This window comes from Dipodomys ordii, unplaced genomic scaffold (assembly GCF_000151885.1).
Source record: "Dipodomys ordii isolate 6190 unplaced genomic scaffold, Dord_2.0 Scaffold30, whole genome shotgun sequence".
Taxonomy (NCBI): Eukaryota; Metazoa; Chordata; class Mammalia; order Rodentia; family Heteromyidae; genus Dipodomys; species Dipodomys ordii.
Genome location: NW_012267246.1, coordinates 16,083,480 through 16,101,433, shown reverse-complemented (window position 1 = coordinate 16,101,433; position 17,954 = coordinate 16,083,480).

Below are 17,954 nucleotides of genomic sequence, written 5' to 3'. Positions count from 1 at the left end.
TTGGTACCAGTCCTGGGACTTAAACTCAGGGCCTACCACTGGTGCCGAGCTTTTGTGCTCAAGGTTAGTACTCTACCACTTGAGCCACAGTTCCACTGGTAGCTTTTTTTTATTAATATGTTTTTTGTTATTGTAAAGGTGATGTACAGAGGGGTTACAGTTACATAGTCATGTAATGAGTACATTTCTTTTTGAACAGTGTCACCTCTTCTCTTGTTTTCTCTCAGTTATTTCCCTTCCAACTCCTCTCCCCTACAAATTGTATAGCTCATTTCCAACGTAGTGTCGAGTGAGCATCACTGTTGCTTTAGTTCATCCTTTGTCCCACCATTTCTGTGTTCCCCCTTACTATCACCAAAACAGATAAACTTACATACAGGATAAAAGGTATAGAAATCAAAAAGTGACAAAAGAGAAAAAAACAGAAAAAAAGTGAAATAACAACATCCTCTTGTTTCCATACTAGAAGTTCATTTTTATTTATTTATTTATTATTTTTTCTTGGTCATGGGGCCTGAACTCTCGGCCTGGATGCTGTCCCTCAGCTCTTCAGCTCAAGGCTAGTCCTCTACCACTTGAGCCACAGCACCACTTCTGGCTTTTTTCTGCTTATGTGGTACTGAGGAATCGAACCAAGGTCCTCATGCATGCAAGGCAAGCACTCTACCACTGAGCCACCTTTCCAGTCCTAGAAGTTCATTTTGATATATATATTTGTTGTTGTTGTTGTGGGGCTTGAACTCTGGGCCTGAACACTGTCTCTCAGCTCTTTAGCTCAAGGTGAACTCTCTACCACTTGATCCATAGTGCCACTTCTGGTTTTCTGGTGGTTAATTGGAGATAAGAGACTCACAAACTTTTCTGCCTGGGCCAGATTTGAACCGTGATCATCAGATCTCAGCATCCCTAGTAGCTAGGATTCCATGTGTGAGCCACTAGTGCCCGGCTGATACGATCATCGATACCATCATCTACACGTAGCTTTTGAGCCTTTGTGATCCTAAGAATATCCTTCTTTGGTCTCATTGTGTGAATGTCTATAGACCTGTATCATTTACCATGTCCAAGTGTGTTTTTTTTTGGTCTTTTACCATCCAGTGTGTTTACTTGCAGATTTATAGGAACATTCTAGTTACCACAAATAAGGGAAACCATGCAACCCATGTTTCTTTGGGTCTGATTTACTTTGCTTAATAGAATTTTTTCAAGTCTTTCTATTTCCTTACAAATGATGCAATATCATTCTTTCTGATGGAGGAGTAGAATTCCATTGTGTATATATAGACCACATTCTCTTGATCCATTCATCCACTGAGGGGCATCTGGGTTGATTCCATATTTTGGCTCTGCACTTCCAGCTTTTTGGTGGTTAATTGGAGATAAGAGTTTCATGGACTTTCCTGCCCAGGCTGACTTCAAACTGCAATCTTCAGATCTCAGCTTCCTGAATAGCAAAAGGTACAGGTGTGAGCCATTGGTGCCCAGCAGTTTTATTACTGTTTAAAATTATTCTTTTAATATTTTAAAATCAGAAAGTTTCATGGTGCAAATATCTGGATTTCTGGATTTTTCTTTGTAAATCTGACAATAGGATCATAATTCTGGCAGCAACTGGTTGGAGCTAAGCAGCAATTGTTCTTTATTTTACTTTATTTTTTTATCTTTAAGGAGTTATTCAAAGGGGTTTCAACATGTCAGTTTGTGAGTACAGTGCACTTTTATCAGTTACCCCTTCCATCATTTTCCCCATCTCTCCCAACTCCACCTATTCCCTCCATTGTCCTATTGAGTCCATACCTATGTGTTTCCAGCTTGTTGGAAGATGTGGACATCTTGCCTGCTTTATTCTTGTTGCTTACCTTTGTGGCCTTGGACTAGCAAGTATCAAACTGGCTGCATATCAAAGTCATTTGAAGAATTATTAGTTTTCCACAGTCATGCCCTACATTTGACTGTATCCACTGGTTTGGAGTCTGGCAGTCTTAACAGCACCTCAGATGATTTTAATATGGGACCCAAACTGAGAAACTCTGGCTCAGGTGTCACCTGACATGCAGGAGGGCTTCCCTCAGTTTCCCAGCTTGCCTGCAAAATCACACATCCTTGAAAAGAATTTCAAGAGCTCTCATAGTAAGGAGATGCTCATGAAGTGGATGTTTAGCAAAGATTTATTTTAGTGTAACAAGATAAAGGAGGGATAAATGGAGGGGAAAGAGGGAGGGGTGGGTAGGGAGAGTTCTTGTTCCCCACCCAGGAAATGGGAGTTAAAGATTTAGAATGGCGGTTCTCATCTATGGCCTCTATCCTTTCTGATATTGGGTAATACACCCATGGGCATTGTCTTGCAACTCAACCATTAGATAGTGGTTCTAGGAAGCCAAGTTGGGTGTGGTTTATTATTCTAAAATATGGAGATGTATCCAGGCACTGGTAACTCATACCTGTAACCCTTGTTTCTCAGGAGGCTGAGATTTGAGGACCTTGATTCAAAACCAGAGATGTCTGTGAGGCTCTTAGCTCCAAATAATGAGCAAATAATTGGAAGTGGAGGTGCTAATGGTAAAGTGCCAGCTTTGGCGAAAAAGCTAAGGGAGAATACCTAGGCCCTGAGTTCAAGCCCCAGTACTAGCACACACACACACACCCACACACACACCCACACACACACGGAGATATATCTGGCTCTACCAGAGCAGGTGAGCTTTAGAGATTTCTTTTCCTATATAATTTTCACTTTTCTGTTTCTGCCATCTATGGAGTATTCACAGCTTTTTGCCATTTCATAAAAGAGAGTAGGTGATGATCACTCATGTCCCCCTTTCTTGTAACTTTGAGAAGTAGGTGTGGTAGGAGAGATATTAACTGATTCTTTTCTTTTTCCTTTTTTTTTTTTTTTTACTTTTAATCTCTGATTCTGGCTCTTCTAATACTTGTGAGAATAAGCCAGGTACAAGTGGCTCACACTTGTAATAGCAGTTAAAAGTCCATGAGACTCACTTCCAATTAAGCGCGTGCACGCACGCACACACACACACGCACACACACACACACACACACACACAAGCTGGAAGTGGGTCTGTGGTGGTTCAAGTGGCAAAGTCCTAGCCTTGAGCAAAAGAGCACAAGGACAGTACCAAGGCCTTGAGTTTGAGCCCCAGCCTTCTCCCCCGAATAATTTAATTTCCTCTTCTCCTCATCTGTCCATCCTGAGTCATAATGAGTGTTCAGAGTGGGTGATTATTTCCTCTTGAGCTTCTCAACTGAGCCATTGTTTGATCTTGTGGTCTTCATTAAGGCAATTACAGGTTCCTTAGTGTATCTAAGGAGAATTAATCTCATTTTCTCTTTCTTCCAATTTCATAGTGTTTGGGGTTCATGAAATTCACAGGTAATGTTTCTAGCAGGGAATAGGTGAAATATCTTGTCTCCTAAAGCCATCTAATTGTCTGACCTTCCTCTTAGAAAGCAGAGTAGAGGAGTTGTAGTCTTTGTCCTTCCTCTTCCTCTCCAGTGCTATGCAAAATGAGGACTTTTTGGCCGAGCCAAAGAAGATGCATCTATAGAGTATGTCATAAGATCAACCTTTTTTTAATGCTCGTAAAAAGACAGGATGTCAATTTAAAGCCTCATCTGTCAGAAACATTTTTAATCTTGCCATGATTTATGAAATACTGTAAATTGCGATCACTCTGGCCCATAATATCCTGGCAGCTACTTCAATAGCACAGCTCTCATCTGAAAACATGATCTATAGGCAGAATGAAAGTTTCAGAAGGGGAATGCCATTTAATAGGCAGGCCCATTATCAGGCGCTTACAAGGGAAGGTTTTCTCAGTAAGGGATGTTTCATTGCTACCCATTGCCCTGGCTCTCTGCTCCAGAGTATGGGGAGGGAGAGTGCCAGCTTGCAGTTTTCTCTGCATCTCAGGAGTGAGCAAGAAGTCAAAGAGGATATGTCAGAAAGAAAAAGCAGGAGGGGAATTGGAGTTTCATTTGCAATGAACTATCCAGGCTTCCCTAAGCTCTTGTTTACATTTTTTTTCTCCTGCAGACATGAAGGAAAAGGGAGAAGACAGAAAGCTCGGAATCCTGGTGAAGCCTTATGGACAGTCTTATGTAATGGATGGGCAGATTTAGGATGATAAAAAGGATAGGGGTGAGGGAGAGAAAGGAGGGGAGGAGGGGGGAGAGGGAGAGGGAGGGAGAGAGGGAGAGGGAGAGTATTGATGTACCTTTCTTGTTATTTCCTTGATCTTCCTGGGGGAAAGGAAAACTTTCAAATAAAATCCCAGTGACTAGCCAGGCTGGTTATATCTGTAATCCTAGCTTCTCAGGAGGCTAAGATCTGAATATCAAGCTTTGAAACCAGCCTGGGCAGAAAAATTTGTGAGACTTACATTCAATTAGCCAGCAAAAGTCAAAAAGTGGAGGTGTAACTCAAATGGTAGAGCACCAGCCTTGAAGAAAAGTTTAAGACACAGCACTGGCATAAAACCCCCACATAAACAAAACCTCAAACCCAGTGACAGTTTTACCTCTGTTGACATGTTCGAGTCTCAGACCAACCTTAACATTTAGGGTTCCTAAGCTGTACTTTGAACATGGTTTGGTTTTCTATTACCTTTGATGTTGGCATACCACTATAACCATTTGATGATTCCAAGTTAAAAAACAAAATGAAACATATGCAATCCCTAACTTCCCAGCCAGTGCATCGGATATGTTACCAGATGTTTAAAGCAGCTAAACAGCCTCAGTCCTTGCATCTGTCAAGAAAAAATTCCAGGCAAGAAGGGAACATAGTAAAGATGATAAGAAGGTTTATTAGAAAAGAAATATGGCAGAGAAAGAGGGCACATGGCATAGCAATGGAAGGTAGCATTTCAGCCCATCTCCTCCATCGTGGACCATCCTCTTCCTTACAGAGCTTGGCCTTGGGTTAAATAGCGAGAATTGGAGTCCTTGAAGACGATTTTTCAAATTGCAAGGTTGCCTTTCTGTTTCCCATAAGGCTTAGTGCTCAGACCTTGTTTCTTCCTTCTTTGTTCTTACTTCCTCCTTCTTTTGTTGTCCCTATGCTCCAATCTCCTTGTCAGGCAGGTTTTGGTTTCTCAGCATATTCTGCCATCTGCAAGTTCCATAGGCGTAGCTGCCTCCTGTCCTCCTCACTCCTTATGTTAGCGGATTCTAGAAATTTCACCTAGACCATATATACAATACACGAAATTCATGGGAGAGGAGAGGGAAAGAGGAAGGACCACAGACTGGCAAGAACCCAGCAGAAAGGAAGGAGGAGTGGTTTTAGCTGGGAGCTGGGAACTTTCATCTCATCCCACTTTCTTTGTGAGTGAGGAAGAGCCTGGGTGCTATCCTTTAACATTTTGCTCAAGGCTGGCACTCTACCACTTGAACCACACTTCTACTTTTGGCTTTTTGCCAATTAATTGGAGATAAAAGTCTCTTGGTTTTATCTGCTCAGGCTGATTTTGAATCTTGATCTCCAGATCTCAGCCTCTTCAGTAGCTAGAATTACAGTTATGAGCCATCAGTGCCCAAACTGATGCCAGGCTTTCTTTTGCACTCAATCTGCCCTTTAAACTTGACCTTGTGATCACCTTGGTCAAAGGAGTCTCATAGTACTCAGGAAGGAAAAAGGAGACAAAGAGCCATTTAATGGGGAAGAGAAGGTGAACTTGTAATAAGTAGACAGACTTCCAAAAATCTGTTTGAAAGGGGAATACATTTGAAATGAGTACTGATAATATGCATTTAAAAGAATATCAAATATACCCTTGAAAAAGGGTCAAATATACATTTGAAAACAGAGAGAGCACAGTGTTTGTTCTGAAGAACATAGAGAATGATGGCATTGAATTCTATAAAGGGGTCATGATTGTACAAAAGGAGTGAAATCTTAAATATATTTTTTGGTGGGTTGACTTTTTCTTTTTCTTTTTACTTTTTTGACAAGGTAAGACATTCCCCATATTGAGAAGAGTTGATTTCTTCTTCTAGTGTCTCTTGTTTCACTGGTGTTATACGTCTTCAGTTTTGGACTGTGTTCCTCTGGACCACAGCTTCCTGAGTCGTTGAGATTATGTGTGAGAGCCACTGTCACCTGCTTAATTTATATTCTTGATACATGCTTGGTATACTCTCACTAGATGATTATCACATGTGTGCTATGTCATGGCTCAGAATTATTATATATCTGAAGATTTTTTTCTCTTGTAAAGACCATGTTCATTTGGTTTTATAAATTATCTCCTCTTTGGAAACAATAGCTTCTACTCTATTGCTCCACCCACTTGAATCCAAAGATGTAATTAATGTTCTTATTTTCATAGTTACAGCACTATTGGCATAGATGTAGCCATACTTACTGCTTCCTGTGAAGTAATTGGAAACATTTCTCAGCAGTGAGCACTTTACTTGGAATGTCATGTTCAAGAATGATGCTTACTTACTCAGACAGGATCCGACATTTTTAAAGAATTAAGGTTGACTTTATGGAGCCAATGCTTACAAAGGTCACCTAGGAAAACTGGCCCCTTGCCTTGTCTACATGGTTCTCAGCCTGTATCCAGGAAACTTGGGCTATTTTGAGGACACTGAAAGGAAACAAATTTGATCGTATTTGTAAGTATTACAAGTGGAATTTGATGGTGAATTCTTGGCTTGGTTTCTTTAGTCTCCAGGGTCTTTCTAAAAGCACACTCAGGGATTCCTTATGAAAACTTTTGGTAAAGTTAAACAGGGCTTAAGTAGTAAGCTGACATTCTAGATGCACTTATGTAAATAATCAGACACAATGTAATGGGACCAGTTGTACTCTCTGCTCAAAAATATCTTCCCTTGGGATTGTTTCTGACTAAAAGATGGGATCATAGAGAGAACTACTTTTCAGTGGAATCTTGTCTGTTTGTAGTATGACCTTCTAGTATATAAATCCACCTATTTTTGTCTGAGCTATTTTATTATTCTTTTTTTTGTTGTTGTTTTTGGTTGTGGGGCTTGAACTCTGGGCCTGGGTACTGTCCTTCAGCTTTTCAGCTCAAGGCCAGCACTCTACCACTTGAGTCACAGCACCATTTCTGGTTTTCTGGTGGTTAATTAGAGATAAGAATTTCATAGCCTTTCCTGCCCAGGATGGCTTTGAACTATAGTCCTCAGATCTCAGCCTCCTGAGTGGCTAGGATTACAGGCGTGAGCCACTGGTGCCTGGCTATTTTACTATTCTTAATAAATGTGAGTATCTGGTGGCTATGCAAATTCTATCTCCTCTGATGCAGTTTTAACTGACTGCCACCTCTTAGTTCCATGCTCTTGAACCTCAAGTTTGGGTCTCTACCAATAGATTGGAGCAAATCCTGTCACCTCCCTAAAGTGTCCATGTTTACCAAGTACTCAATCTTTTTAATGCCCTTCCATATATAACCGGAAATTTCTACATTAACATTTCCTGTTTTCTCTACCCCAATTGCTGTCTCAGATACTGAGAACAAAAGCCAACCCTCCCCATCCCTGTGGGGAAACCACACTGTCTTGCAGAAGATTGCTTCTCCTGGGGTCTGAAGAGGGCCTGCTAGTTGAGCCTGGTGACTGGAGACAAATCATGGAGTACTCATCACTCAGCTGACCATGTGTGGGTTAAGTTTCCTCCTGGACAAATTGTTTTCTCAACCACTAAGAAAGATGGTGCCATAACTGAATTGCGAATGTTTTACAGGAGCTCCAATCAAGGCCATGGGCGATGTGCTCTTGACCCTAAAAGCTCCAGATCTTGTATCTTGAGCAGCACTGCTGGCTCTTTACTTGGATACAACTATATTTCAGGCCCTGGGTGTTGTCTCTGAACTTTTGTGTTTAAGGCTAGGCTCTACCACTTGAGTCACATCTCCACTTCTAGATTTTTTGGCTGGTTAATTGGAGATAAGAGTCTCATAGAATTTGCTGCCTGGATTGTGGTTTTGAACTGCAATCCTCAGATCTCAGCCTCTGAGTAACTAGGTATACAGGCTTGAGTTACTGGCACCCAATTGAATATGTGTGTGTGTGTGTGTGTGTGTGTGTATGTGTGTGATGGGTCTTGGACTCAAGGTCTGGGGTGCTGTCCCTAAGCTGTTTTTGCTCAAGGCTAGTGTTCTTCCACTTTGAGCCACAGTGCCACTTCCAGACTTTTGAGTAGATAATTGGAGATAAGAGTCTTTACGGACTTTAAGGGCTGGCTTGGAACTGCAATCCTCAGATCCCAGCCTCCTGAGTAGCTAGGGTTATAGGTGTGAGACACCAGTGCCCGGCTAATACAATTTTTTATATGAATATCTCTGGTTTTAATTTTAACAATCTTTCTTTCAAGACAATCTCTAGAATCCTAAATCAACCATTTGTTGACACTCCTCAATAGATGATCCAACTGCTCTTATAGAAGCCACACCCACAAAAACCCCATGAGGCTATTTTGTAGATCCCCCCGCCCCCCGCCCCACTTTACCTCACTGAGGAGCTGACTCAGTAACAAATGATATTCTTTTTGATGTGTGTTTATAATAAAAAGGGATATTAATAAAGAAATGAGAACAAACTAATGACTAATGCTGAGACCTAATTGTAGGTGTACCATGTCATCAAAGTTATCATCAATGGGGACTTTTTTTGATTAGGTCAAATAGTTATTTTCCTACCAACACCACCAGATAATTTTGACCATAAGTATTTATGCATATACAAATAGAAGACACTAACTGACAGCAACATTAAACATAAAGCTAGCTGCTAGTGCATAATCAGATGGAAAAATTTAAATTCTGGCATTGGATATAGACAATAAACAAGTGATCCATAAGCATCACAAATTATGATGATGTTTTTAAAATGACAATAAAACCATGACATGATGAAGAAGAACAGGAAAAGATAAAGTACTCCTGGAGAGTTTCCTGGGATTGACACTGAGGTTGCATGCGATGGTGGAGAGGCAGGCAGCTTTCCCACCTGACTTCTCCTCGGCTCTCATATGGGATCAAACAAAGCTTCCCACTTGCTCAGGAGCACTGGTGTCTGATGTGTTTGGTAGACTTTTTTTTTATAGCAGTTTTGGCCACCAATCAGGAGTCAGTTGTATTTCATTCCAAGTTCATTTGTATTTGCTGTGTTGTCACACAAACAGACAAAGCATGATTTTTTGAGATATAGATTACTTCTATGAAAATTCAATGTGATGGAAAAATGTCAAAAGGCATCTTGCAAACATATTTGCTGTTGGATTAGATGTGGATTAAACAGGTGTTTGACTTATGGTAAAAAATTTAAAAAGGTAAAAGGATTTTGAAGTTAGAGATTTCTTCTCAGATGTCTATGTTTTCTTGTCAATTAAAGAAATGAAACTAGAAATATATGACAGTGTGTTGCTTAACGACAGATAGATGATACAGAGATATGAAAAGGGACCCACACTAAATCCAATTAGACTTGCCTTTGCCAAGTGACTGGCACACTTATATTTTAGGTATGCTTTAGGTTCAGATAAAAGGTATTTGAATTTTTTTTACCAGTTTCATATTTTTCTTTACCTGATTAATCATCTGATCCAATGTATTTTAATAAAGAGAACTATTATTATTTTCATTTCCCAAAATAACATTATACTCTTTGCATTAGTTTGTTAACTTTTTTCCTATTTAACACTCTATGACAACCTTGCTGTGCCAATAAACATATTTCCATAAGATAATTTTAGAAGCTATCCTATTTTTTATTGTGAAAATCCTGTATAGAGGGGTTACAATTACATGGGTAAGGTAATAAGTACGTTTCTTATAAAGTATTATTGCCTCCTTCTTTGTTTCCCCTTACCACCCTAACCATTCCCCCTTCCCCCCAACGCCCCCTCCCCTGCGCCAAAGTTGTAAAGTTCGTTTTTTGACATAACGTCTTGTACATCTCATTGTTGCAATGGGTCCACCTGTATCCTTATTTAAACAATTTGTTTTTTCCCTTCCCCTCCACAAATTATACCAACATCAAATACAGTGAAAACAGGAGTTATATTGTGAGGGAGGGACATACAAAGCAACAAAGAAATCATAAATATGTTAGAAACAATAGCAAGAAAGAAAAAAACATTTGAATTTTTATCTTGGGGTTCATTTCTCTTAACATCAACTTATCTGACCATTTCTGCTTGTCTCACACATATACTAGTTATTGCAAATAAGGGAAACCATGGGACCTATGTTTCTTTGGGCCTGGCTTACTTCACTTAATATAATTTTTTCTAAGTCTTTCCATTTCCTAACAAATGGGGCAATGTCATTCTTTCTGATGGAGGCATAGAATTCCATTGTGTGTCTATACCATATTTTCTTGATCCATTCATCTACTGAGGGGCATCTGGGTTGGGTCCATATCTTAGCTATGGTAAGTAATGCTGCAATAACCATAGTTGTGCTGGTAGCACAACTTTGTGATCATTTGGGTAAATGCCTAAAAGTGGGATTGCTGGGTCATAGGGGAGCTCTATGTGGAGTCTTTTGAGGAACCTCCATACTGTTTTCCAAAGTGGTTGAACAAATTTACACTCCCACCAACAATGCAGTAGGGTTCCCTTCTGTCCACATCCCCTCCAGCATCTGTTATTAGATTTCTTGATTATAGTCATGCTAACTGGGGTGAGGTGGTGTCACAATGTTGTTTTGATTTGCATTGCTTTTATGGCTAGAGAGGTTGAGCATTTCTTCATGTGTTGGTCATCCTTCTTTCCTCTTCAGAGAAGTTTCTCTTTAAGTCTTTAGCCCACTTATTTATTGGGTAGTTTCTTTGAGGATTTGTTGTTGGGGGATTTAATTTTATGAGTTCCAGGTGTATTTTTAGATATGAGACCCTTGTCCGTTGTAGGCTAGTGAAGATCTTCTCCCAATCTGAGGGCATTCTATTGATCTTGCTAGCTATGTCCTTTGCCATGGGGAGCTCTGCAATTTCAGTCAATCCCATTTGTCCAACCTTTCTTTGATTTGTTGTGTGTCTGGGTCTCTATTAAGAAAATTTTGACCTGCACCAAGGAGACCTAGGGTTTTTCCTATTCCATCCTGTAATGTTTTCAGAGTGTCTGCTTTGACTCCGAGGTCTTTGACCCATTTGGAGTTGATTCTGGTGCAGGGTGATATATAAGGATCTAGCTTTAGTTTTCTCCAAGGCTTAACCAATTTTGCCAAGAACATTTACTGAAGAGTCTGTCTTTCTTTTATTCTATTTTTTTTGCTCCCTTATCAAAGATTAGATGGCTATAGGTCCGTGGGTTCATTTCTGGGTTTTCAATTCTATTCCATTGGTCCTGTCTGTTCTTGTACCAGTACCAAGCTGTTCTGATTACTGTGGCTTTGTAGTAGAGTTTGAAATTTGGTATTGATATTCCTCCAGTACAGTTCTTTCTGTTAAGGATTGTTTTAGCTATTTGGGGTCTTTCACTGTTCCATATGAATTTTTGGATTGCCTCTTCTATTTCCTTGAAGAATGAGGTTGGAATATTGATAGGTATCACATTGAATTTGTAGATAGCCTTGGGAAGTATTGCCATTTTCAATCCAGGAGCATGGGAGGTTTTGCCACTTTCTAAGTTCTATTTTGATTTCCTTTTTCAGGTTTTTAAAGTTTTCATCATAGAGGTCCGTCACTTCTTTGGTTAATTCCTAGGTATTTTATTTTTTGTGGGGCTATTACGAATGGAGTTGCTTTCCTGATTTCAATTGCAATGGGTCCACTTGTATCCCTATTTAAACAATTTGGTTTTTCCCTTCCCCTCCACAAATTATACCAACATCAAATACAGTGAAAACAGGGGTTATACTGTGGGGGAGGGACATACAAAGCAACAAAGAAATATCTTATAAATATGTTAGAAACAATAGCATACAGAAAAGCCATTGATTTTTTTCGCTTTTTTTCTTTCTTTTTTTTTATTGTGAAAATACTGTGCAGAGGGTTTACAATTTCATGGGCAAGATAATGAGTACATTTCTTATCAAGCATTGTAGCCTCCTCTTTTTTTTCCCCTTCCCATCCCTTCCCATCCCACCTTCTGTCCCCACCCAATCCTCCTCCCCCTGCCCTCACCAAAGTTGTAAAGTTCATTTTCGACCTAACGACTTATACGTCTCATTGTTGCAATGGGTCCACCTGTATCCCTATTTAAACGATTTGTTTGTGCCCTTCCCCTCCACAAATTATACCTACATCAAATACAGTGAAAGCAGGGAGTATACCATGGGGGAGGGACATACAAAGCAACAAAGAAATAATCTTGTGTGTTAGAAACAATCACATGAAAGAAAAAAACACATTTGAATACATATCTTAGGGTTAATTTCCGTAACATCAACTTATCTGACCTTTTCTTCTTGACTCAGACATATACTAGTTATTGCAAATAAGGGAAACCAAATCCATTGATTTTTGAGGGTTAATTTTATACCCTGCTACTTTGCCAAAGTTTTGAATCAGCTTGAGTAATTTGGGAGTAGAGTCCGTGGGATTCTTTAAATATAAGATCATGTCATCTGCAAAGAGGGAGAGGTTTACTTCATCTTTCCCTATTTGGATCCCTGTTATGTTTGCATCTTGTCTGATTGCTGTGGAACTATCTTATTTTATTGCAACTATATTATGTTTTGAGTATTAATTGTGGTGTAGATTTTTGGAATTGTGTAGGTATTTCACATAATTGTAAAAAATGGTTATTTTAAAAGCTTTTTGTAATGGTTAGATATTTAGGAGTTTTGAACTTATTACTGAAATAAACTCATAGACATAATTGCTCATGTCTCAGTAAAATGTAATATTGAACTATAATTACTAAATCTTCTGAATAAATTTGGGGAGATAAATTTCCTAGGTGGCCAATGGCAGGTACATTTTAAGACATTTGATTTCTACAATGAAATTAAGGTGGGATCTGTACTAAGGTGGACTGTCACATTTCTCTATGAGTTTAACTTTGAAATTCTCTTTCTGAAGCAATCAGATAATCAGAGAATACATTATGGTGTTAAAGATTGTGTGTCCATAGATAAGAACTCAGGTCATTTGAAAGAAGAATGGTCTAGTAAGATAAGTAGCATCCAATACAATCCAGCAAAGATACTGTCACCTGATGAAAACTTGCTTTTGTGAGTTAAAGTCTTTGAGTCTGAGATGCAATAGAACATCTGAGCCATTATGTCATGACTTTTTTTTCTCTGAAGATAGCACCTTTAAATTGAAGGGCTGTGGGTTGGAGAATGGGGACAACCTTGCTTACAGGAGTAGTCTCCTAGGCCAGCACACCTGGCTCTCTTTGTGAAGATGTCTCTATAAATTTGTGACTTTTTTTTCTTTAATCTACTATGTGATCACTTTAAATGCTACTCTTTGAAATGTCTTTTAGAGGAAAATAATTACATTAGCTACAAAACCTAGCCCTAGCACAAGCCCAGTCAGATTTTACACTTTTCTCTCATCTAGCTTTCCCTGAATGTCTTTTGAGCTGATAATTAGATTTCCAGGGTTTTCTTTCTCATTAATGGCCCTGGTCCTGTCAAACCCCCATTGAGAGTGAGATTTATGTAAGGAAGAAATTAAATTCCAATATAGAGAGAAGAGCCAGGAATTCCTTCCACATCATCCGGTGATCAAGGTATCTCTTGCAACCCGGTGCCTTGAAATGATTTAATAAGAACTTCATTATTGTCCCAAGTGCAACTAATGACTTCAGATTTTTAAAAAGTGTATCAGTTACAACTAATTTTTCTCTGTATCTTTGCATTCAATAGCTTTGCCATCATTTGCAATAGAATTCCTCAAGAATAATGGAAAGGTGAGAGCTGCATCTCTGAAGAAAACCATCTCCTGTGGAGGGCATCAGGCCCTTGAGCAAAAAGGGATGCATTTAGGCTCTGAGTTGGGCATAAAGTTTGACAGAAGCTCACAGGAAATGACTTCTCCTCTAGGCATCAGAACAGGCTTTTCAGAGGAGGTGACTTTCTGTACAACACTCCAAAGGAAGAATTAGATAGGCAGGTACACTGGGCAGGAAGAGCACCACAGATGGAGGATTGGCGCATTTGAAGAACTACAATAAGGACAACTGGAGAGTGGTGTGTGTGTGTGTTTCCTGGGGCTTGAACTCAGGGCACAGGTTCTGTCCCTGAGCTTCTTTTGGTCAGTAGTACTATATTTCTTGATCCACAGTTCCTCTTAACAGCTTTGTTTTTGGTAGTCTCATGGACTTTCCTGTCTGGGCTGGCTTTGAACCATGATCCTCAGATCTCAGCCTTCTGAGTAGCTAGGATTACAGGTGTGAGCAACTGGTGCCCGTGAGAGTTGGAGTTTGAAGGAAAAAAAGTAGATGGCTGTTTGTGAAATGATGTGAGTTACTCAAGTATGATTGTTGCTCTAATCAGTTTGTCCTCACTGGCTCCACTATGACTTGTGTTACTTTCGTGAAATAGTATTTGAATAATAGTCCTCTTTGTTGGTGTCTAGAATCCTTATTTACAAAACCATCAAAGGGTGTGGTGGAGAGTAGGGTCATTGCTGAGTATTCTGTGGGGATCCATGCTCTCCTAATTGCTACATTTAAATGTTTGTCACACTGCCCCAGCTTTTCCCTGTACACTGCCTCCCCTTTTTCGGATAAAGAAGGAAACAGAAGCATGTGTGGCGAAGCCATTTTCAGCCCGGAGACCTGGGATGTTGTCCAAGGGCCAAGTCTTTCATTGTCCTAGCAATGGCTTTGCACGGCTGAGCTACTTCGGTGGGCAGGAAAAGGGCCGTGGAGAGCAGCTGGGAGCAGCTCTGGCGGGTTGCTTGCTAGAGGAGATGTGTGTGGGAAAAGAATATGGAGTAAGGAGAGGCCAGGTAGAAGGAAGCTGAGGAACTTGCCCTACACTTCCCAGGTGTAAATCTCCAGTACTCATTTACTCCTAAGGCGCTTGCAGTGTCGAGATACGAGCACGGGTAACTTGGAATCCCTCGTGGAAATGGCACATTGGAGGTTCGATCCATCTTTGGAGAAAACGAGTCTGCTTGTGAGAGTCAGGGCATTAAGATGGCGCTGAGATGTCGAAGACTTTGTAGGGGAATCTTTTGGGGTAAGGGGATGGGGAGAACGGATTCAGGCAGAAGGCATGAAGGCAAAGGTAAGGGAGCCTGTGTGCCATGAGGAATGACATGGAAGTGCTTTGGTGGGACCAAGGGCAGGGGTGGGAGTGGGCGGGGGGGGGGAGGGCCTGCAGAGCCAGCAGGAGACGCCCCCCCCCCCCCAGGGCACAGGCCGCCTGTGGGGGAGGCGGCTGGGACTCTCATATACTAATGTCTGTAAATGCTCGTGCCGTCTCGGGGCGAGGAGGGGCTTCGCAAACCCCAAGTAGACCATGTGCTGCAGTGTTCCATGGCCAGCGGCCAGCCCGTCTGGTAGCCCGGGTAGCAGACGCCCCGGGCGGCAGTGCGCACGGGGTTGCGTCCGGGGGCAGCGCACCGCGGAGAGCGGGGCAGGGGAAGGAGGCCTGGTTAGTACACTGTCTGCACCCGAGAGCGGCCCTGAGACCTTGCCCGGGCCCGGCGCCCAGAGCCGCCTCCCGCCCTCAGACCCGGGATGGACGCCCAGGGCCCAGAGCCGCCTCCGCCATCAGACCCGGGATGGACGCCCAGGGCCCAGAGCCGCCTCTGCCATCAGACCTCCAAGCCTCCACGGGCAGCCCGACCCCCGACCTTCATGAGTCGCGGTGCACACCACCGAACCCTCCGAAGCTCCACAGGGAAGGCTTTTCCCTTCCTTCCCTTCCTCCTCTCTGCAGGCCTCTGGCTCTCCACGGGTCTGCCCTGCCCTGCCCTCCACAGGCTTTCCCCTCCTGCCATCTCTCCCTCCACGCCTACTACTCTCCCTTCCTTCCCAGGACCAACGGCTTCCCCCGAACGGTTTTTCCAACTGCCACTCACGCTCCACCCCCCAGCTGCCCACAGTCGAATCACTTCCTGACACGAGCTGGGCTGGATGCCCCACCCCTTTCGGCAGCATGCACCGCCCTTTCCGCGGCGTGGCCCCGTAGGGCGGCGACGTCAGCCTCTCAATGCCCTGTCCTGGGCTGGGCCTGTGGAGCCGTGAGGCCCGCCTATGCCCGCCCCTCCAGTAGGCCGGGCCTCGGGGCCACGCTGATTATCCGGTCCGACTGATGATCAGGGCCCCCGCTGGCTGTTACAGAATCATAGAAAAAAGAAAAATAAGGATAAGCGAATAGCAGCCAAAGCTGCGGATCAAGGCTCAGTCAAGACAGAGGAACAGCAGGCAAGCCTGAGGATCAAGGCTCAGGTAATTCTGCGAGTGAGCCCTGGTAGTGGTTTGCAGACCAGAGCTGAGGAAGGAGAAGCTGCGGCAAGGAAACGATTAGGAGACAAGTGTGAGGGTCAGAAGTGGCCGAAAGAAGGGAAGTTAGAGAGTTTAAGTATAGCTTTGATTTCTAACCATTAGGGAAGCAGTTCATGCTCTTCATAGAAAATGGAAGCGGATACCTGCATATAAAATAACAAGAAGAGGCGCATCTCTCCCATCACAGGAAGTCCAGCCTACTGTTATGAATCCTTTCCAGATGGTTTGCTTTTTACTGCAATCAGATCCAGGTAGGTAAGGTGAATTGTTCCAGATCAGGCAGGGAGCCGGGGAGTCAACTACACCTGAGGTTCCCATGTCTGCTTCTCCCTGGCTGCTTTTCAGACAGCGCCTGGCCTGCTGGTCTGGTGGTGTTGCTGTGGAGCATGCCGGTTTCTTCCAGAAGGCCAGTCTGACTGGGTTGATAAATTGTTAGTTGACACTAATACTGAGGGAAAGCAGGTCCTTAGAGCACATTTCTATTAGGATATACAGAAGCTGTATTTCTTTGAGAATCAAATCCCTTTTCTCTGTCAAGGTCTAGTCAGAAGAAATCTATGCTATGTGTTTCAAACATACAGGATTAAATACAGGGCATTTGTTATATCAGTGCTGGAAGTTTGAGGACACAAGAGGGAATGGAGTGACCCCCCCAATCGGAGACTTCGGGGAGGAGTGACTATCCCTACATAAAGGGAAGAAAGAAAAGGCAGACGTATTATCACAGTTTGTGGCTGGGAGCAGCCCATTTCCAGGTACTCAGACCCGACCATAGATAGAAGATGGGGCTTATCAGGGTGGGGGAGTTTCTGAGGAGCTGGAATTGGTACTTGAATGTCTGAGGTATTCCTAGCTTGTGTTTGGACTGCCCATGGTCCAGTGGGCAAAGGAGATTTGGGTGGTTGGTGTAGAGGGTGCTGGCAGGAGCTGGCCACTCCTAGACAAGGAAGGCAGCTCAGGTTGGATGCAGGTGAGATGTGTCTCCTCCTGTCCTCTGCTTTGGCAGTGCCAAGTTTCTCCCGGGCCTGGAGTCCATGGTCTGCCTCATGACAAGCAGAGCTGAGGGTGAGAATGCAGCTGCAACCAGAGGTGAATAGTGGGGTGTATCTGCTACTTCTCTGTGGGGACCCCAGGATCTTTGAATTCTTGCCTCTTTACCACCACTGGCAATGTGAGCGGAGCTGCTGTGCTTGCTAAGCCTCTAAAGCTGGTAAGTTTAATGATCTCTTCCCAGGAGGGAGAGATTAGCCCTTTAAAAATTGTAACTGGAAAGCACCTTCAGTTACCTTCTGCCTGGCATTGCCCTGGCAGCCTTTACCTGAGAGCCTGGGTGTGGGATTATCTCAGACCCACCCCATCTTCTCTCTGCTCACAGCAATCTATTCATCTGTCAGGAGAGGTGCTTTTTTTTTAAAATTTAATTTTATTTGTGAACATACAGTACAGAGGGGTTACAATTACAGGATAATGCGTACATTTCTTACCAAGCATTGCATCCTCCTCCTTTGTTTACCCTTCACATCCCTTCCCAGCCTCCCCCCTCCCCCCCAATCCC